This window comes from Petaurus breviceps, unplaced genomic scaffold, assembly GCF_028583685.1.
Source record: "Petaurus breviceps papuanus isolate PSGF00001 unplaced genomic scaffold, PetGlider_PUasm1.0 187, whole genome shotgun sequence".
In the NCBI taxonomy this organism is placed as follows: Eukaryota; Metazoa; Chordata; class Mammalia; order Diprotodontia; family Petauridae; genus Petaurus; species Petaurus breviceps.
In genome coordinates this window covers 16,584,911-16,605,959 of record NW_027185799.1, presented here as the reverse complement: position 1 = coordinate 16,605,959, position 21,049 = coordinate 16,584,911, and the positions used below count along the sequence as shown (strand labels likewise).

At 35.0% G+C, this 21,049-nt stretch overlaps 1 long non-coding RNA gene across 1 annotated transcript in view; it reads left to right on the top strand.

The window, feature by feature from the left end:
* LOC138163116 (uncharacterized) overlaps nucleotides 1-8,840 on the top strand; it is a 10,628-nt gene extending 1,788 nt beyond the window's left edge. The window contains exon 2 of the long non-coding RNA XR_011168799.1: nucleotides 6,763-8,840. This is a non-coding gene — a long non-coding RNA (uncharacterized lncRNA). The remainder of the gene's footprint in view (nucleotides 1-6,762) is intronic.
* The last annotated feature ends 12,209 nt before the right edge of the window (nucleotides 8,841-21,049 follow it).

Sequence of the window (21,049 nt, the reverse complement as noted above, 5' to 3'; positions counted from 1 at the left end):
AGATAGATAGATAGATAGATAGATAGATAGATAGATAGATAGATAGATAGATAGATAGATAGGCATGTGTGTTTGTGTATGTGTATATTAGTGTATGCATGTATTCTTTTAAAAAGAAATCTCATTTTATAGTGGTTACCTCTACTGGGGCCACCAAAAAGTAGACAGCACACTCATCAAATTATCACTTGAAAAAAAATTGAAGTTGAGGAACAAAACTGAAATCTAGAAAGTCCTTTACAAGTAATATATTGATATATATGTATATATACATATGGACAGATACAGCTATTTATATTATCTATATGTGTTTATGTGCATATCTATATCCATATATATATCTAGAGAGAGAGAGAGAGACAGACAGATTCAGGGACAAGCTGAACCCAGCTCATATCTTTTCATGAGAGTCTATTGTTTAAATTCCACTAGAATTTACATGCTAGAAATCGGCAAACACTACAAATCATAGCTCAATTTGTCATTTTGTTGATTGTCTAGACTTAATAAAGCAATATAAAAATGTTAATGCTAAAAATTAGACTCAAAAATGTGTTGTGGGCATATATAGGAGTGTGTGTGTGTGTTTGGAGAGCCAACCTTTACCAGCACATCCCTGTGTATGAGGGAAAGCAAGAAGGGCAGTTTGACTGCACCTTCGAGTTCATGAATGAGAGTAATGTCTAATAAGACTGGAAATGTAGGCTGAAGCCCAATCATAACAGATTTTAAATGCCAAACAGAGGAAATTGTATTTGATCCTAGATCTGTATTTTATCCAAGGAGCTACTGGAGTTTATTGATTGGGGCAGTGACAGTGGCAGACCTATGCTTTGGGAATATATCCCTTCAGCAGCTGTGGGGAGAATGTAGCTGAGGGAGGAGAGCCTTAAGGCAGACAGTCTAATAAGAAAGTTATTATAGTGTTCCACTAGACATGTGTCTTTGCTGCCTTTGTGGGCAGAAAGAGATAGACCCAAATTACTCCATTCAGTTCTGGGCATCAAATGTTAGAAATGGCGTTGATGATAAGTCCAGAACAAGAAGACTTTGAATAATAAAGAAGCTTAAGGCTTCCTTATGGAACAGTCCAAAGAACTAGATGGGGGATAGGAAGAAGAATGGTGATAGTTCTGAAATATTTGGGATGCTATCATCCACAAAATGGATTTATTTTATTCTATATAATTTAGGAGATTAGAACTAGAGCCACTGGATGTCAGTGACAGAAGGCAAAGTCTAGCTCAGTACAAAGGAGAACTGAAAAACAGAGTTCTCTCTTTCTAGGAATGGCTTGGGAATGAGTTCCCTGTCATTGAAACTGTTCAAAGGGAGACTGGATGACTACTTACTGTATATGTTGTAGAAGTGATTCATTTATCAGTTTGAACACTAGATGAACTTCAGACTCTTGTATTCTATAATTCTAAAACACAGTAATTGGCTACATGACTTGCAGTACATTTGCCAGTTAATATGAAATGATGGAATTAGAGCATCACTACATTTTGGCCTACACCTAACTTAAGTATCTGAAAAAAAAAAAGACCTGAAGTTTTTTATGATGCAGCCAATTCACAGTTCACACATTACGAGTTCAGCAGAAATAACTTTGCTACCTCTCCCGCCCTTCTTTCTTTCCTCCCTCACTTCCTACATGTCAGGCTCCTGTTTCCTTTTTGGTCACTGTGTAAATGTGTAGGGATTTCTAACCCTATCAGATTGGCAGTGGCCTTTAGTCTGTGTTTTTCAAAGTCTTGCCAAAAAAAGCCTGGTCATTTACCTCTGTTTGTTTTCTGTTTTCAGACATCAGGTTTTGTCTGAATTCCAACTCCCACACAAAAAGTACAATCTGTCCATTAAGCCTGCAGAGTGTCTCTAGGATTCTTGCTAAGTTTGGCAGGTTTGGCAACAGACCAATTGATAGGCTATCACTCAAAAGCATCCAACTGGGATTGGTCTTTCCAAGGGATTTCATATTCCCAGGGATAACAGTATAAATGACATTTCAAAACCTTAAATCTGAGAGCAATGCTGAATAGTAAGTAAAGGACCCAAAAAACCAGTGGCCCTCAGTCTTATTTTGAAACTAGCAACAACTCCTCTATCATACTTTTTAAGACCTCAGATTTAGAGTTAGTACCTAAGAGATCATCTAGGTTCCACTTTCTTGTGAGGATGAGATGAGGAAATTGAGCCCAAAAGAGAAGTTACATAACCTGGGACTAGTTGAGAGTTAGGATTCAGATTTAATTTCTTTGTTTCTAACTACAACATTCTTTCTCTTGAACCATATTACTTTTGAAAGAAAAAAAAGGCCAAGGGACTATATCCAGGGCCATCTCCAGTTGTCCTAATCTATATCCTGCTACTGGACCCAGATGGCTCCAGAGGCGAAAGTGAGACTGGTGACTTTGCCCTGCCCTTCTCACTTAAATCCAATTCACTGATAAATCATGGCATCACATTCCTGATGTCACAGTTCTGTTCAAGAACAAAGGAAGGACAGCAACAACAACTTCATGTCATATATTTTACAGTCTTGCCTTTTTATTTGTAACGGGCTCTGCAAAATCTTGGCATTGCTCTCCCATCCCCAAGTCAAATGCCATACCCTAGATATGGACAAAGCAGCCCCTGGTGATTTGAATAATCCTATACCGTTGGCCTCAGAGAGACTTGTGTGTTCTATTTTTCTTTTCTAAATTTATTTTATTCAGAACTTAAGAAATAAAACATGCATTTCCTTAACACAGTAGAATAGGAAAAAAAAGATGATTGCATGTGAAAGTCTATTATGTATAATTTGCTATTCCTTTTAAATATATAATAATGTACCTTTCTATTTTTTTCTTTTCCCCTTCTACCCCACCCTAGAGATGGCTACTATGACATAAATATGTATGCATATATGCATATATATGTAAAATCATTCTGTACATACTTCTATTCCTTCATAGATCCTCTGTAGTTATTTTGGGTATTTATAATAGTCAAAATGACTTATTTGCTCAAAGTTGTTCTTAAAACAATATTGCTATTACGGTATATGATGTTCTCTTGGTTCTGCTTATTTCACTATTCATTATTTCATGCGAGTCTATCCATGTTTTTCTAAGATCATCAAGCTCATCATTTCTTATAGCTGAGTAGTGTTCCATCATGATTATATTCCACAGCTTATTTAACTATTCCCCAAATGGCAGATATACCCACAATTCCTACTTCTTTGCCACCACAAAGAGAGCTACTATAAATATTTTAGAGCATATAGATTCTTTTCCTTTTCCCCTAATTATCTTAGGAAACAAACTTAGTAGTGGTATTGCGGAGTGAAAGGGTATAGACAATTTAATAATTCTTTGGGCATAATTCCAAAATGTTTTGATTAGTTCACAGTTCCACCAGCAGTGAATCAGTGTCTCAATTTTTCCATATCTCTTCCAATATTTGTCACTTTCCCCTTCAATCATTTTAGCTGATTGGATGGGTATAAAATGATATCCCAAGGTTTTTAAATTTTTCATTTCTCTTAATAATGATGTAGAGCATTTTTTCAAGTGACTTGATTTTTTCATCAGAAAACTACCTATTCATATCTTTTGATAATTTATCAATTGGGGAATGACTCATATTCCTATAGATTTGAAAAAGTTCTTTATATATTTGAAATGTGAGATCTTTATCTGAGAAACTGTCTATAAATCCCCCCCCCCCCCGATCTTGGCTACATTTGTTTTATTTGTACAAAAACCTTTAGTGGAATATAATTGAAATTATTCATTTTACACTCCACACTGCTCTCTATCTCTTGTTTATTAATAAATTGTTCACCTATCCACATATCTGCAAGGCAATATATTCCATGTTCTAATTTATTGTAATCTCTTTTTTATATCTAGGTCAAGTATACATTTTGACGTCATTTTGGTAAATGGTATGAGATACTGGTCTATGCCTAGTTTCTGCCAAACTGTTGTCCTGCTTTCCCAACAATTTTTACCAAAACAATGAATTGTTATCCCCAAAACTCAGGTCTACTCTTGCAAAACACAAGGTTGCTATAGTCATTTGCTGCTGTATATTGTATGTTTTCTCTGTTCCATTAATCTATATTTCTGTTTCTTTGCCAGTACCAGAAAGTTTTGATAATTACTGCCTTATAATATAGTTTAAGATTTAGTTCTACCCCCTTTACTTTTTTTTGAAGTAACTTATTTTAGAAATATTTTTATTTTTTCATCTTTAATTCCTTGATCACTTTAATTTCACATTCTGTTCTCTGAAAGTTGACAACCTCTTATATTTTCTATCCTAAACTATTTTTATTTTACAAGATACTTATATAAAATAAAGTTTACATTTTTTATAATTATCTCATGACATTTATCTTCCTCTTTTCTTTTTTAAAAATTTTTCCCAGTTTATTTATTTATTTTTAGTTTTCAACATTCATTTCCACAAGATTTTGAGTTACAAATTTTTCTCCCCATCTTCTCCCTACCCCCACCCCAAAATAGCTAGTCCACTGAATACCCCTTTCCCTAATCTGTTCTCTCTTATATCCTCCCCTATCTTTCTAGTAAGGCAAGATGGGTTTCTATACCCCAGTGTCTGTATATCTTATTTCATTTCCCAGTTGCATATAAACAATTTTTTTATACACATTTGTTTTTAAAACCTTAAGTTCCAGATTTTTTCCCTTCTTCCCTCCTCACCCACCCCCACTGGGAAGATAAGCAATTTAATATAGGTTGTACATGTGTAGTTACCCAAATAATTTCCATAGTAGGTATATTGTGAAAGACTAACTATATTTTCCTCCATCTTATCCCACCCCCCGACTTATTTTTTTTCTCCTTTGACCCTGCCCCTTTTCAAAAGTGTTTGCTTCTAACTACCCTCTCCCCCAATATGCTCTCCCTTCTATCATCCCCCCTCTTATCCTCTTTTCACCTATTTTCATGTAGGGTAAGATACCCAATTGAGTGTGTATGTTATTTCCTCCTTAAGCCAAATTCAGTGAGAGTAAATTTATCCCATTCCCTTTCACCTTCCTGCTCTTCCCCTCCATTGTAAGTTTTCCCTTGCCTCTTTTATATGAGATAATTTACCCTAATTTATCTTGCTCTTTCTCCTCCCAATATATCCCTCTCTCACCTATTCATTTTATTTTTTAGATATCATCCCTTCATATTCAACTCATCCTGTGCCCTCTGTCTATGTATACATGTACACATATATACACACACTCACATGTATATTTATACATAATACACGCTCCTATACATATATATACCCTTCAACTGTCCTCATACTGAGAAAAGTCTTATGAGTTAGAATTAGCATTTTTCCATGTAGGAATGTAAACAGTTCAACTTGAGTAAGTTCCTTATGATTTCTTTTCACTTTCTCATGCTTCTCTTGCTTCTTGTATTTGAAAGTCAAATTTTCTGTTCAGCTCTGGATTTTTCATCAAGAATGCTTGAAAATCCTCTATTTCATTGAATGGTCATATTTCCCCCTGAAACATTGTACTCAGTTTTGCTGGGTAGGTGATTCTTGGTTTTAATCCTAGCTCCTTTGCCCTCTGGAATATCATATTCCAAGTATTCCTAGGAGTTTTCTTTTTGGGATCTTTTTCAAGAAGTGATCAGTGAATTCTTTCAATTTGTATTTTGCCCTCTGGTTCTAGAATATCAGGGCAATTTTGCTTGATAAGTTCCTGAAAGATAGTGTCTAGGCTCTTTTTTTGATCATGACTTTCAGGTAGTCCAATAATTTTTAAATTATCTCTCCTGGATTTATTTTCCAGGTCAGTGGTTTTTCCAATGAGATATTTCACATTACTTTCTATTCTTTCATTTGTTTGGATCTGTCTTATAGTATATTGATTTCTCATAAAGTCATTAGCTTCCATTTGCTCCAATCTAATTGTGAAGGAATTATTTCTTCAGTGAGCTTTTGAAATTCTTTTTCCATCTGGTAAATTCAGTTTTTTAAGGCATTCTTCTCCTCATTGGCTTTATGGACCCTTTTTGCCATTTGAGTTAGTTTATTTTTCGAGGTGTTATTTTCTTCAGTCAGGCTATTGACTTTCATTTTTTTTATTTTTTTTTTTGCATCATTCTCATTTCTCTTTCCAATTTTTCCTCCACTTCTCTTACCTGGTTTTCAAAATCCTTCTTGAGATTCCTCCATGGCCTATAACCAGTTCATATTTTTCTTGGGAGCTTTTGATGCAGGAGTTATGATTTTGTTGTCTTCCACCCATGCCATGCTTTGATCCTTTTTGTTCCCAAAAAAATAATCTATGGTAGAATTGTGTTTCCTCTGGCTGCTCATGTTGCCAGTCAATTACTTGACTTTTGAACTCTTTGCCACAGTAGAACTCTGTTTTCAGAATGGAGAGAACTTTGTCCCAAATCGCTGGGGTTTTTGCAGCTGCTGCAGAAATTAGGAAGGTGCCCTCTCTGCAGCTCCCACAAGCTCTGGCACCTGGCCACACACCCCAGGACCTCCACTCAAGACCACAATCCAGATCCAAGCAGGACAAAGCAAGAGCGATTACCCTCTGAATGGTCACTTGTTCCCCCTATGATCTCCAGGTCAGGAGCACTGGAGGCAGCCATGAGGTAGTAGCTGGGGCCACTGCACCTCCACCACTTCTCACCCCGGGGCAGGGGCCAGAAAATGTTCTTCCGACCCCCTCTTCCAGCAGAGTTCCTGACTGACCTTTTACTTGCTCTTTGTTGTTTATAGTTTGAAAAGTCTGGAGACTGCCACAGCTGCTGGTGATTCACTCTCCTGAAGTCTGCTCTGGCCACTGCTCATCAGGGCTGCCCTGGGGCCACCATGCAGCTCACACAAGACAGTGCTCATCTCAGTGTGATAGACCTTTCCTGTTGGCCTGCTAGGCTGCCTTCAGCAGGAGATTTGTTTCTCACTGTCACTTTGTGGGTTTTGTAGCTCTAAAATTTGTTTAGAGCCATTTTTTACATGTATTGGAGGAGGTGGAAATCAGAGCCACAGGGCAGTCCTGTTTCTACTCTTCCATCTTGGCTCTGCTCCCCTCCTTTACTTTTTTCATTAGTTCCTTTGATGTTCTTGACCTTTTGTTCTTCCAAATGAGTTTTGTTATTATTTTTTCTAACTTGGTAATTTTTTTTGTTATTTAATTATGATGTCATTGAATATATAAATTTAGTTTAGGTAAAATTGTCGTTTTTATTATATTGGCCCTGCCTACCCAAGAACAGTGAAAATTTCTTCAATTATTTAAATCCTATTTTATTTGTATAAAAGTATATGCATATATGTAATTTTGGGGGCAGGGTTTGTTTTGTAAGGTATACTCCCAGGTCTTTTGTACTATCTAAAGTTATTTTTAATGAAATATCTCTTACTATATCTTCTTGAAAGATTTTTTTTGTTGACATATATGATTTATATGGATTTACTTTATATCCTGCTACTTTGCTAAAATTATTATTTCAAACTATCTTTTTAATTGAGTCTTTGGTATTTTCTAAGTAGGTCATCATACTGTCTGCAAAAAAATAGTTTTATCACCTCAGTCTCTATTCTGATTTCTTCAGTTTTTTTTTCTTCTCTTATTGCTATTGCTAGTATTTCCAATATAACATTGAATAATAGTGGTGACAGTGGGCATCCTTGTTTCACACTTGATCTTACTGGAAAGGTGTCTAGCTTATCACCATTAAAAATAATGCTTGCTGATGGTTTCAAGTAAATGCTTTTTGTTAATTTAAAGAAAATCTATTTACACCTATATTTTCAAGTGATTTAATAGAAATGAGTGTTATATGTTATCAAAAGCTTTTTCTGCCTTTATTGATATAATCATACCATTTTTGTTGTTGATATAATTAATTATGCTAATAGTTTTCCTTATGTTAAACTATTCCTACATTCCTGGTATAAATTCCACTTGGTCATAATGTCTAATCTTTGTAATACATTGTTGTAATTTCTTAGCTAGTATTTTATTTAGGATTTTTGCATCCATAGTCATTAATGAAATTGGTCTAAAATTTTCTTTCTCTGTTTTTACTCTTCCTGGTTTAGGTATCACTATCATATTTGTTTTCTAAAAGGAGTTTGGTAGAACCCCTTTTTTGCCTCTTGTTTCAAATGATTTATTTAATGTTGGATTTAGTTAGTCTTTAAATGTTTGATAGAATTCATTTGCAAAAATCTGTATGGTCCTGGTGCTTTTTTCTTAGGAAACTCATTTATTGCCTATTGAGTTTCTTTTTCTAAAATACATCTATTTAGATATTCTGTTTCTTCTTCTGCTATCTAGGCAGTTTATATTTTTGTAAATATTCTTCCATTTTGTTTAAATTGTTAAATTTATTGGTATATAATTGGGCAAAATAACTCCTTTTGATTGCTTTGATTTCAAGCTTTGATAAAGAACACTATCTTTGTGACCTAACTTACTTAACCTTGCTGGGTCCATCTCTAAAATATTTCATTAACATCCAAATTTCCTGCCAGATGTAAATCTAACACCTATGAGGTAGGTATTATTATCACCCCCATTTAATAGATGATAAAAAAACAAGACTCAGAGAGGTTGAATGACTTTAAGCTGTAATTGAATATGTCTACCTGTCTCCAGCTGTATAAGTAAAATTTACCAGGGGTGCAATTGTAATTGACTGAGATTATACAAGCTTAAGGTTGCTTGTAGGAAGATGGTGGTGTTATTTATCAATGGTTTTCTTCCCTTTTTACCAATAGAGATAAGGGAAGAAGGAGAGAAAATACATTTTTGTTTACTGAAATTTTTTTAAATAAAAATTCATGAACAATGTTGTAAGTTGAGTTTTGTTTATTTGACCTATAAATAAACCTGCTCAATTTCTGACTTTGTGAGCTATGTACTGCCAAAGAGAGTTGACAATATAATGAGAAAACTCAAATGGTCTAGGTGGGGACATTAAGTGAGAGAAGTGAGAAATGCTTCAAAGTGTTCTCAAGTCCTTCTTGTCACTGACATAAAGATTACATTTTATATGTACCCATCACCTTTACTTAAAATTATAATTTTAAATTCCATTTTCTTAGCTTATATCTTGCTTCCTAGATTTAAAAGCTAAATAAAAATATTCTGAATTTCAACATTTTCATTCATTCATCTTGAATCAGAAAATTCAGCTCTTCCCCAAATATAGTCTCCTCTTAGTAACACCTGAAATTAAATCCTTCCTCAATATAGAATTTATTTTGCAAATCCATGTTTCTTGAATTGGGGAGTCAATCATTCTTTGGATTTACCTAACTGCTTTTTAACAAAGGTTCTCAATGTGTTCCACCTACACTTTCCACCCACCATACCATAACAGTTTCAAGAAAATTAAAGAGAAATTTTAAGACATTCAGACCAATCAGCTTTCATCTTAATTAAAATCAAAAGGGGAGGAAATAGAGTGAAATCTAAGATGATATGATCTTATGAAGAGAAAAAAACCACAATTTCATTCTAAGGAAAATATTCGTGTTCATGTAGATCACTGTTGTGGAATTCACTTCCCCCCAAATCATTTATGTTCTGATGATGAAAAGTAAAAATAAACATAAAACTGTTTTGGAAAGATTTAAGTTCAGGCATGTTTGGAGAAAGATTTTTAATGGAGAAAATTTTCAGAGATCACCCCTCCTAAACCTATGCAACTAGTCAGGAGTGGAAGCATGAAATACGGTAGTCTGACTAATGAAGTTTTGCCTCCCAGATATCCCCCCTCTCTACTCAGTTCATTATCTCTTGTTTAAAAAGGTCTTACTTACTATTCTACTAGTAACACCATCAAGTAATGGGGATCATAAAAAAGAACCACGAAATTTTGAAATAATCATTTCTCGACCTTTCAACAGTTCACCAATCACCCTTCTACATTATTTCACTGTTTTACAATCAGGCATGTTTTTTAAGACAGAGCACCCTTTTTCTTGTCTTTCCTCTTTTTTGTTTTGTTTTGTTTTGGCACAGATATGCTTAATGACTCAGTTACTTCCCACTCATATTAGGTCACCATTATGAAATTCCTCAGTATTTCTGATCAACTATTCTGTGATTTTATTATCCCTATTCTCACTCAAATGCTCTCTTTTGAAGAAGCAATGCTTTATCTGGCTCTGGTATGAAAAACATATTGGGAACCCTTCTATAGGCCAGCATTCCCAACTCTGATCATGTGATATCCAGTAGTGATATCATTTATCTCAAGAGGTTTTGCAATTATCCAGTAGGATATCATTTATCTAAAGAGGTGTTGCAAGATCCTTAAAATACTGGTGTAGTAGATAAGAGTGCTGGACTTCAAGTCAGGAGAATTTGGGTTCAAATTTCCCCCAAAATCTATGCCTTATTCCATACCAGTAGCCTACCATTCTTCTGCTTAGAGGAGGGAAAAATGTTTCTCTTGTATTGGCTAGTTCTTGTATTAGTATTTTTCCCCCAAAGTTCCTAAACAAATGGTTTGCTTTAGTTTAATTTTTTTTTAAATCTCTCTGAGCCTTAGTTTCTTTACTGGAAAAAAAATGGGGATAATAATAACACCCACCTCTCAAGTTGAAAGAATGAAGTAATATAATGGAAATTGATTTGCAAATCTTAAATTGTTATATGAATGTAAGCTATTATAATTATTAATTCACTTTAATAAAATAGATATCCATTTAAGATTTTAAGATTGCAGGTCTATAAGATTATAGATTTAGGGACCATTGGGTCATAGGTTTTGAGCTGGATGGGAGCTGAGACCATCAAGTCCAACCCCTCATTTTAAGGATTAGGAAACTGAGGCAGAAAGAGACTTGTCCAAAGTTATATAGTTCATAAGTGTGTGAGGTGGGATTTGAACCCAGGTCTTCCTGATTTTAATTACAGTTTCTCTCCACTATACTATTCTACCTCTCAGTCATCATCTATCCAATGTCATTATTTTACAGATGAAGAAGCTGAGACCCAACAGGGATACAACTGCAAGTTTCCCAAAATTGTAAATAATGAATGAAGATTTGTGTCAACTACAGTCACATGCAGAATGACAACATAAAATGATTAAGTTTTCTCTTAACAATGGAGAGAGCAAAGTGAAGTTTAGTACTTTCCCAGTCTGGCCTCATTCTATTTCACAGGACCACTACCCAAATGAGAGTTTCTACACAATCATTCTATACAATTGTCACATCAGTTATGGGTGGAATTGAGTCTAGAGTCCACTATTCTAAGCAATAGCTCACGGAGCTCACATTTAAGATCCCTCCAGAAGCATGGGGCTCCATCTTGCCAATTAGATCTCTTTGGGAAAAGTGACCAAATCTTAAACTTTTCACCATTCTATGATTCCATCTCACTTAGAGCTCTGAGCTACTTGGGGAATCAGTGGGAAACTCCACGTATGAAAGAGATATTTACTCATATGCCTGCTGAGTGTAATCATTTTAACCCTATTGGTAGCATAGAGTCAAGATAATTAATAGGTCTACATGCCAAAATGGGTAAATGAAACAATTATAATGCATCATGTCATAATCTTATCTCTCCCACCACCATTTTCAAATAAAAATAACATTTTACAGGTTGTGAGCCATGCATTTTAAAATGGGGTACCATGAGGCTGTCATGGGATTTCATGTCTGGGAAAGAATGTGACTGATAATATAACTAGTGCCTTAACTACTTTAGAATATAAAATTGGCACACAGACCTTGTCTGCTCCATGTACTAATTACTGTAATTTGATTATTATAATGGTGATAATTTCATATTCACTTTATATGACATAGCCTTGTAACACTACCTGTCACATCAGAGTAAAGTTGCTTATAACATTTTGGTAGAAACTATTATATCTTATCAACAATGTCTTTGGTATCTTAATTATGATATGTCTTTTTTATTTTTACAGCACTTCTTACTTCAACTGGTTCCCAAAGAGAGAACATTAGAATTCCAAGAGTCTTATCAGAAATCTTTTTTCATTAATTGCCAGTTGCAATTGCTAATACAAGTTCTATTTTTTTCCAGGAGTTGTATTGAGGGCTAAATCAATTGGGATGAAATGAGAATTAAGTCTTCATCCAAGCAAAGAACAAAATTAAAGCTTTAGTTAAATGAGTATGAAAAAGGAAAGACTAATACATGAATTAGTCAGTGCAGAGACTGGTGATGAGACAAATTTCCCTCCTCCCTTCCAACAGAGAGGTGATGGTCTGTAGGTACAGAATAAAGCCTATATTAACAGGCATAGCCAATGGGTTGGACTGTTTTGCTAACATTCATTACCTTTTTGTTAAAAGGGAATCTATTTGGGGGACAGTAGTACAGTTTAACCATTGTATTGGGAAATGACAAATTTTTAAGCATTAATAAAATACTTGTTAAAAAAATTCATCAATGACTTGTAAGTATAATAGTGGTTTACTTGCAATGGAAGGATTTAATTATCAACCTAGTAAATTAATGCATTTTTTTCATTATGGCAAATGTTTATGAGGCCCAATATAGATTTTCTAGAGCCATTGTGTCCAATGAATAGAAAATTATTTGAATGATTATTAAGAATGTCTCTATTGCATCATATTAAAGTTCTCCTGGAGCCATTTTACAAATGCTTGCAATTTAAGTCAAGGTTTCTGGTGTTTGCACATTCTAAGCAAGAGGTGAAGCAATTATATAGATAATACTCCCCTGCTATCTATTTTTATCTCTAACAGCCACATAATTGAGATATAAATAGAGGGAGTATAATGGGGTTTCTTCTTGGGATTACTCAATCATAGTTTTCTAATTCATCTTTTATGAGCAGACATAGAAAGTCATTCTTCTGAGGATTTTCAATCAAGTTCAATCCTTGTTTATTGATATATGAACGTGTTTCTAATATTTCCAGTATTGCAAGTAAGATCTGGCAACTAAATAAAATGAATTACAATGGCAAGATGGAGTTTTAGTTCTGAAATCAGTGCCCTGGGTTCAATCTCAGTTCTGCTATTTACTACATTTGTTACATTGGGAAAGTCACTTCTTTGATAGATTCATGGTTTCACAGATCCTTTAAGGGATAGAAGAGATCCTCTTATTTTTAAAATGATCAAACTGCAGCTTAGAGATGTAAAAGATCTTGTGTAAGGTCATCTGTCTGGAAAGTGGTGGAGGTAGGATTTGAACTCAGGTATTCTGATTTTAGATATAACATTCATTCTATTGTACCACACTGCTATTCTGGACCTCATGTCTTTTCCTCATGTGTAGGGTGAGGGAAGTTGGATTAGAAATCACTGCTTCTTTCTCAGTTTTACATCCAATAATTTTATGGTCCAAGATAACAGCAACCAAAGAAAGAAACATTTCATTCAAGAACACTGGGGAACCAGGAAAAATTTCAAAAAACTAATTTTGAAATCAAGAAAGTTAAAGCCTTCTTTTCCCTAATCAATATATATATATATATATATATATATATATTTAAGCAATTGGGTTTAAGTAACTTGCTCAAGGTTACACGGCCAGTTATTTCTGGGTGTGGTGCTAAGTATTAGAGCCCGGATTTGATCCCAGGTCATCCCAACTCTGGGGCCGGTGCTCACTCACTGTGCCACCTGGCTGCCCCTAAGCAATTGGGGTTAAGTAACTTGCTCAAGGTTACACGGCCAGGTGTTTCTGGGTGGGTGCTAAGTGTCTGAGCCCAGATTCGATTCCAGGTCATCTCGACTCTGGGGCCGGTGCTCCTACTTGCTGTGCTACCTGGCCACCCCCCCCCCCATCAATATTTACAAATAAGTTCATTGACACTAATCTTCACTAAATGTTGGTGAGAAAGGGCCTTGGTTTTAGACCCTTCTCAGAAGACTATGTACCTCCTAACCCAATCTCTAAACCCTAACACTAACACTACATCCTTTCAAATGTAGTGACCCAGTGTTCTTTTCAGGCCCCTAGGGGCCAACAGAGACCATGCCAATACCTGACGCCAAGACCAGAGACCAATACCAATGAGTATTTTAGTGTCTCAAATAGATAAACCTGCTTCATACCACTCTGGATGACCCTCTGACAAGGATAGGCACCTAGCCAGAAAACTGAGGGCTTCCAGAAAGAAGGCACAGGAGAGAACTTTATAGAAGAAGATCTGTGACACAAGCTTAAGTAGTACAAGAACTCCTGAGAAAAGGAATGTCAGTGACTGACGCTAGCAGCCATCCTGGAAACTGATAGAGATTGAGAGTTTGCCACTGTACTTATAACCAAGCTACAAGTCAACTTCATAAAGTCTAGTTTAAATAAATGGGAAGTAAACAAGTAAATAAAAATAAGTAAATAAAAGAGTCCCATTGGACCTTAGTGAGTAATTCCAACCCAATAAGCTTATGACAACAATGAAGACCAAGATTGTTGCTCCACTTCTGGGCTTTCATATTGAACCATTGTTTAATTAGGTTGTTGTTGGTGAACAGAAGGTCATTTCTAAATAGGTAAAAAAAAAAATGTATCTTTTCAAGTTTGTGGGTAAAAAAAAAGTTGGCTGAGAGCCAAAAGAAACATGAATTAGATTAAATGCACCCGGAAGAGTTTGTAAATCAAATAGCTGCTGAGTGGTAAGGAAGTTCTCTTGAGAACAGTGTGTGACTGCATTAGTGCTGCAAAGAGACCAGTTTTGTATTTAATTATCAAAGATATAGTCGGCGCCCACTGGAAAGGCCAAGCATTGACTCTGAGAGTTGGCTGAACTTTGCTATAGTTCTTTTTTTAATTACGATTTTTTAAAAAACTAAGCCACACATGGTGCTTCTCTTACCATAACCCAGGAGGCCTAGTTAAGTAATGCTACATGCTTTCCAATTAAACCATAACTTTCACATGTGCATTTTGTTGTGTGCACTGGCATTATTAACTAAATGTATAACACCTGAACAAATTCTGAGCCCTGAGTGCACAGAATCTGGGAACTACTCTAGCAGTGGGAGGTTGTGTTTGTTTTTATTATTTTTTTATTTTGAGTTTAACAAAGAATTTGACAGAATTGGGATTAGGACTTTAAAGCAGTAGTGACAAAGTATGGAGTTTGATTAGAGGTAAATCTGAAACCCACCACTAAAGGCCACTTACAATGCCTCTTTTTTATATGGATGTAGCCCTGGTTCTTGAAAATTATGCCAATGGAGCATATAAATATTGTGGTTCCCCCCAAACTTGTTATCATGCCAAATGAAGAGGAGTGGAAGGAAATTCTGGAAAGGAAAGGGCTTAGAGGGGATGTGAAAGCCATCTCTAAGTAGACAAAATTGAAAAGTGGACAACAAAGAACTGAAAAATGAAACAGATTGCCAATATTTCTAAATTTTATCCTTTGTTATCATTAATAACATTGGAACCCCTGGATCTGAACTCTAATGTTTTACTCTAATGTACCATATCAGGAAGTAGGAGCAATATTAAACATATACAGCTGAGGAAAATATTCAACTTGGATCTCTATTGGAAGTATATATTTCTTAAAGCACTAAGGGATTCCTCAGTGATAGCTCTCTTTTAGCAAGCTAGAGAAAACAAATAGTAATTAAAAACAAAATACATATAGTTAAGCTTTGTAGTATGATAAGTGAAAAGGGGAATTTTTATACACACACCAATACTCTGTCATAGATTATCACACAGCTAGTGGGAAAGGGAGTGCTTTGCCAGGGAATACACTTAGTCAGGATACTTAACGTTCCCTGACTGTATTCTCACTAGAAATGGTCTTTGCCTCCAATGATGCTGCTTGCTTCTGTACAAGACCACTAATTTTTTCTTCTAGTGTGATCATTGGGCTGTATGTGGTTTTCTTTGCTGTAGCCACAAACTTATGGGGTCCTCATTTAACTATTGTCCCCACTGTGCAGCCTTCTATCTGCAGAGCTGTTCTCTGATAAATCTATGCTTCCATCTATTGGTCCTCTGCTGAATTCCTATAATATGCAACCTTTATCACACTAGGGAGAGGGCCTCTGGGCTCTTTACCCTTAAAAAGCCTTGTGATGATTTTAGCTCTTTTGTGATGCAGATCAAGTCATAGCTAGTCAACCACACAGTCAGTCAATCAGCCAAATGGAAAAGCCTTCAGCCATTAATATTAACATTAACATAAATCAAATATATTTCTTCTGCTAGCCTGGGTCAATGAAAATCATGAGAGTTGACAATCTTTGCCTTTTCTGCTATAAATAAAATGACTATATTTGACTCTAAGAAATCTTTAGATTTCTTTAAATCTAAAATCTTTAAAATTTTTCTTTGTACTAGTATCTATAATTTTTATGTTAAGACCATGCAAGATTCACTGATCCTTGATAGATGCAACTATAAGCTTACAAGTCAAAGAAAAAAAATGCCACAAAGAAGTCAGAGAAAGAATTCAAGTACTGAATAGTCACAGCTAGGCTCATATAAAATTTAGCAACCACTACTCCAGAAGGCAAAAGATCTAAGACTAACTTACTCAGAAAAAATTATATAATCCTAATATATAAAACTAAGTATAATTCAACAGGAGAAAATGAACCTTTAATAAAATAGACTTCCAAGCATTCCTGACAAAAAGACCAGAACTGCAGCAAAACTTTGAAATATAGACAGAGGAATAAAGAGAAACATAAAAAAGTAAGTATGAATGAGCAATCATAAGATATTAAACAAGGAGGAGCTATTTACTTTTTTTTTTTTTTTTTGCTTTTTGGAGTGGGAAGGCAGGGCAACTGGGGTTAAGTGATTTGCCCAAGGTCACACAGCTAGTAAGTATTAAGTGTCTAAGGCCAAATTTGAACTCAGGTCCTCCTGACTCCAGGGCTGGAGCTCTATTCATTGTACCCCCCCCCCTTTACATTTTAATATGAGGAAATGATCCATGCATCCCTTCAGAACCCTATCATCAAGAGTCATAGAGAGAATCTAACAACACAGAAGGCCCGGGCATGTTTTTATTATGTTTTGATGATCTTAGAAAAAGGAAAGAAAGGGGGAGAAAAGGAATATACCAAGGAGTAGATAGGAAAGGAAAGGTTGGTGAAATTATCGCGTGATTTGGGTGCATGAGTAGAAGACCATACAAATAGGAGAGGGTGTGAGGAAGTGAGCAATCCTTGAAACTCACTTTTATCTAAACTGGTCAAAGGAGAGAGAAATATATACACAGTTCAATGCAGAAATACATTTCACTCAAATGAGAGGGAAAATGGAGAAGCTTGAAGAAGGATTCAGAAGGTAGGCAAATTAGGGGAGGCATTCCTTTTAAGCAAAACAAACTCTAACAATAGAGGGTAGATTTCAAGGAGGGATTTAAAAGGTAAGAAATAAAAGGATGAGAACTTGTCATTGGGTTCAGGATATGAGAAACAGAAGAGGAGCAGAGGAGTAGAATTATATTGTATTGAATCTGGAGCACCAGTGCTGGGCAGACGACTGTCATCTTCATCTGCTTTACTAAGAGGAAGAAGGAAACTGACCAGCACAATGGCCTACCACAATTCCAGAGGACTCCTTATAAAACATGCTACCTCCCTCCTGAGAGAGAGGTAATAGATTCAGGTGGTACACACACACATACATACACACATATAAACATATACATATGTTACATGCATGTATAGATACACATACATAATTATGTGTGTATCATGACCAATGCAAGAATTGTTTTTTCTTGATTGCACATTTCTCACAAGAGTTTGTTTTTATTTATTTTTCTATTGACAGAGAGAGGAAGAAGGAGAGAAGGTGAATTTTTTCCAGTTGACAAAATTAAGTTGTTGTTTTAAACAGGATGTGGTTTGAATGATTAGCTAGGCTTGGCAGGGAAACAGTTAATTGGAAAAAAATCTTTGCAGTCATTTTCTCTAATAAATGTCTCTTTTCCAAGAAACATAAGGAACAGATTCAAATTTATAAGAATAACAGCAATTCCCTAATTGAAAATGGTCAAAGGATATGAACAGGCAATTTTTAGCAAAATAAATCAAAGCTATGAATAGTAATATGAAAAAATGCTCTAAATAAGTAATAAGGAGAGAAATATAAATTGAAACAACTCTGAAATACCACCTTATACCCATCAGATTGGCTAACATGACAGAAAAAGAAAAAGACAAGTCCTAGAGTAGATGTAGGAAAATAGGAACTCCTGGTGGAGTTGAGAAGTACTATTCTAGAGAACAAACTGGAACTATGCCCAAAGGGCTAGAAAACTCTGTAAACTCTTTGACCTAGCAGTACCACTACTAGTTCTGTATCCCAAAGAGAGCAAAGAAAAAGGGATAAGACCTACATGTTCAAAGACACTTAAACTATCTCTTTTAGTGGTAGAAAAAATTGGAAACTGAGAGGTTGCCCATCAATTGGGGATTGCTTGAACAAGGTGTGGTATATGCTTGTGATGGAATATTATTGTAGTATAAGAAATGACAAATAGGATAAATTCAGAAAAACCTGGAAAGACTTATATGAACTTATGCAAAATGAAGTGGTCAGAACCTGAATGACATTGTACATAGTAACAGCAATACTGTAACAATGATCAACTCTGAAAGACCTAGCTATTCTGATCAATACAATGATCCAAGATCATTCCAAAGGCCTCATGATGAAAAATGCTATCCACCTCCAGAGACAGAACTGATATACTTTGAGTGCAGGATTGAAACATATGGGTCTTTTAAAATTTTCTTTATTTTTCTTGCTTTTTTACAACATGGGTAATACAGAAACATGCACTGCATGTCTTCACATGTATAATGGTTATCATATTGTTTGCCTTCTCAGTGAATGGGGAAGGGAAAGGATGGAGAGAAGGAAAGAATTTGAAACTCACTATTTTTTTAAATGTTAAAATTTAATTTATTTAAAACTAAAACTTTTTTAGAATGTCAAATCCTGGACCAGAACTGAGTTCTTTAACTACTTGACTTGTGGAACTTGGGATTCAAGTCTTGGTATATGTATAAAACTTATTAATAACAGTAAGAATTATCATTCAGTGTTCTCTGCCTTTGTGAGGGATGGATTTGTTATATCTTACAAAGAGAGAGATGTTTCTCCTGGCTGCTGCATTAGAGATAGGACACATAGTTCCAGAATCTCTTCAGGGAGAACTCTCTCTAGAAGAAGAAAATGACTTTATGAAGCCAACATGTAGAGGAGTTTAGTATGTCTCTATTCCTATCCTCTGGGTGAAATTGAGATTCTCTATCTGTCTGTTTGTCTCTGTCATCTGTCTATCTGTTTCTCTCCCTTCTCTCATGCTCACTCTCTTTGTCTCTCTGTGTCTGTCTCTTTCCCTATCTCTCTCTGTCTCTATCTCTCTGTCTTTTTTCAATGTGTATTTTCTGATATATTCTAATCTGTATTATTTCTGTGCATTCTGTTTTCTATCAGCTTGGATAAATTGGTTTATTTATTACTGAATATTTTAATTATGTTAAGTATTTAATAGTGATCCAAATCTTAAGCTATAGCTTAGGGCACTTTTTTTTTCATTAAGCGATGGTGATCAGACGAATGGCATGAGCCTAAAAAATAATTTGCTATAGACTAGCTGTATTTAGTACATCAGCATGTACTATGTATTTAGTACATAGGTCTAGGCTGGTAGAAGGCCAGCCTTGTGGCCCCAGTTTCCTGCTCTCCTTCCCCTATGCTATAATCAATCTTCATTGGAGTGGGATAAAGCCAGATTCAAGAGATATCTATTAATAATTGCCTTTGAAGTCACATTTTGATAAACCCATGTGGACATAGATGGGCAACACCTGCCATCTCACACTTGAATAGTATGTGATCTTGTATGGATCGAATAAGAATTAATTCATCTCTCTGATATTTTATTTTTTGATTTAGACCTATGATTTAATCAACATAGGGAATTTTTGGTATGGAAATTTCCTCTACCAATACATGTTGGCAAATCCTCTATAACTTGTAGGTTTAAGAGGTTACCTGGAGGTACTGAAAGATTAATTCACTTCCCTATAGTCCCACAGTCAAAATAGGTTAAATAAAGGATTTACATTCATATCTTCATGACTCCAAGGCCAGTCCTCTATCCATTACATCATGCTTCCTCTCTCCTTTGAGAGAGAAATACACATTGAAATAGTTGAGTTAGAGATATTTGTCATCAGACAAGTTTATTCGTATTACAATTTTTATACCTATGTCTTACTATTTTCAGGATTTATTTTTAATGATAATCAATAGTTGAGATATTTTCAGGAAATAGGAATACATGATAATATTTTACTGTTAGGGTGAAAGGTTGATCATAAAATAATTAATGGTGTTAATAACAGTGTATCACATTAGACTGAAAGTTAAGAAATCCTAGACTGTAGTTAAAATTTTGCTACAAACTGACCAGATGATGTGAGAAGTCATTTTTCCTTTTCTGGGCCTCAATCTTTTCACCTATAAAAAGAAGGAGCTGATCAAATGATCTCAAGGGTGCTTTCCATTTTTGTATTAAAGGGTCTAATTTTATTATAGATTAAAATAGTAAAATGACAAAAAAAGTTAAATAACACTTCCTCCTGGGAAAATATTATTGCCAGTACAATCACCATCAAATCTATTTCAGAGTCAAATTGATTATATGAACTATACACAGAAGAAAACAAAAAGAAGCTTGAAAGGGAATACAAATAGAGGACTTTTGTTAGTAGCTCATTAAGTTTCACATGCATTCTATATAATAGATATTCACATTTTCATATATGATCTCTTTTATATTCATTGTACATTGGAATGTTTTCATTTGTTAATGACTGTTAAGGTAATAAAAAGACCATTTGTACGTATGTATTTATATAAATATGTATATCAAAAAGATAATGCTTTGGTTCTTTGGACATCAGTTTCCTCTCTTGCCATTGCTTAGATACCAAAGAAGTACATGGACTGTCCATTGGTTATCCCTCACTCTTACCACTTGACTGGTCTACATCCTTCTCTGGTAAGATTAATTTAATGACATCCTTTATACCTTTC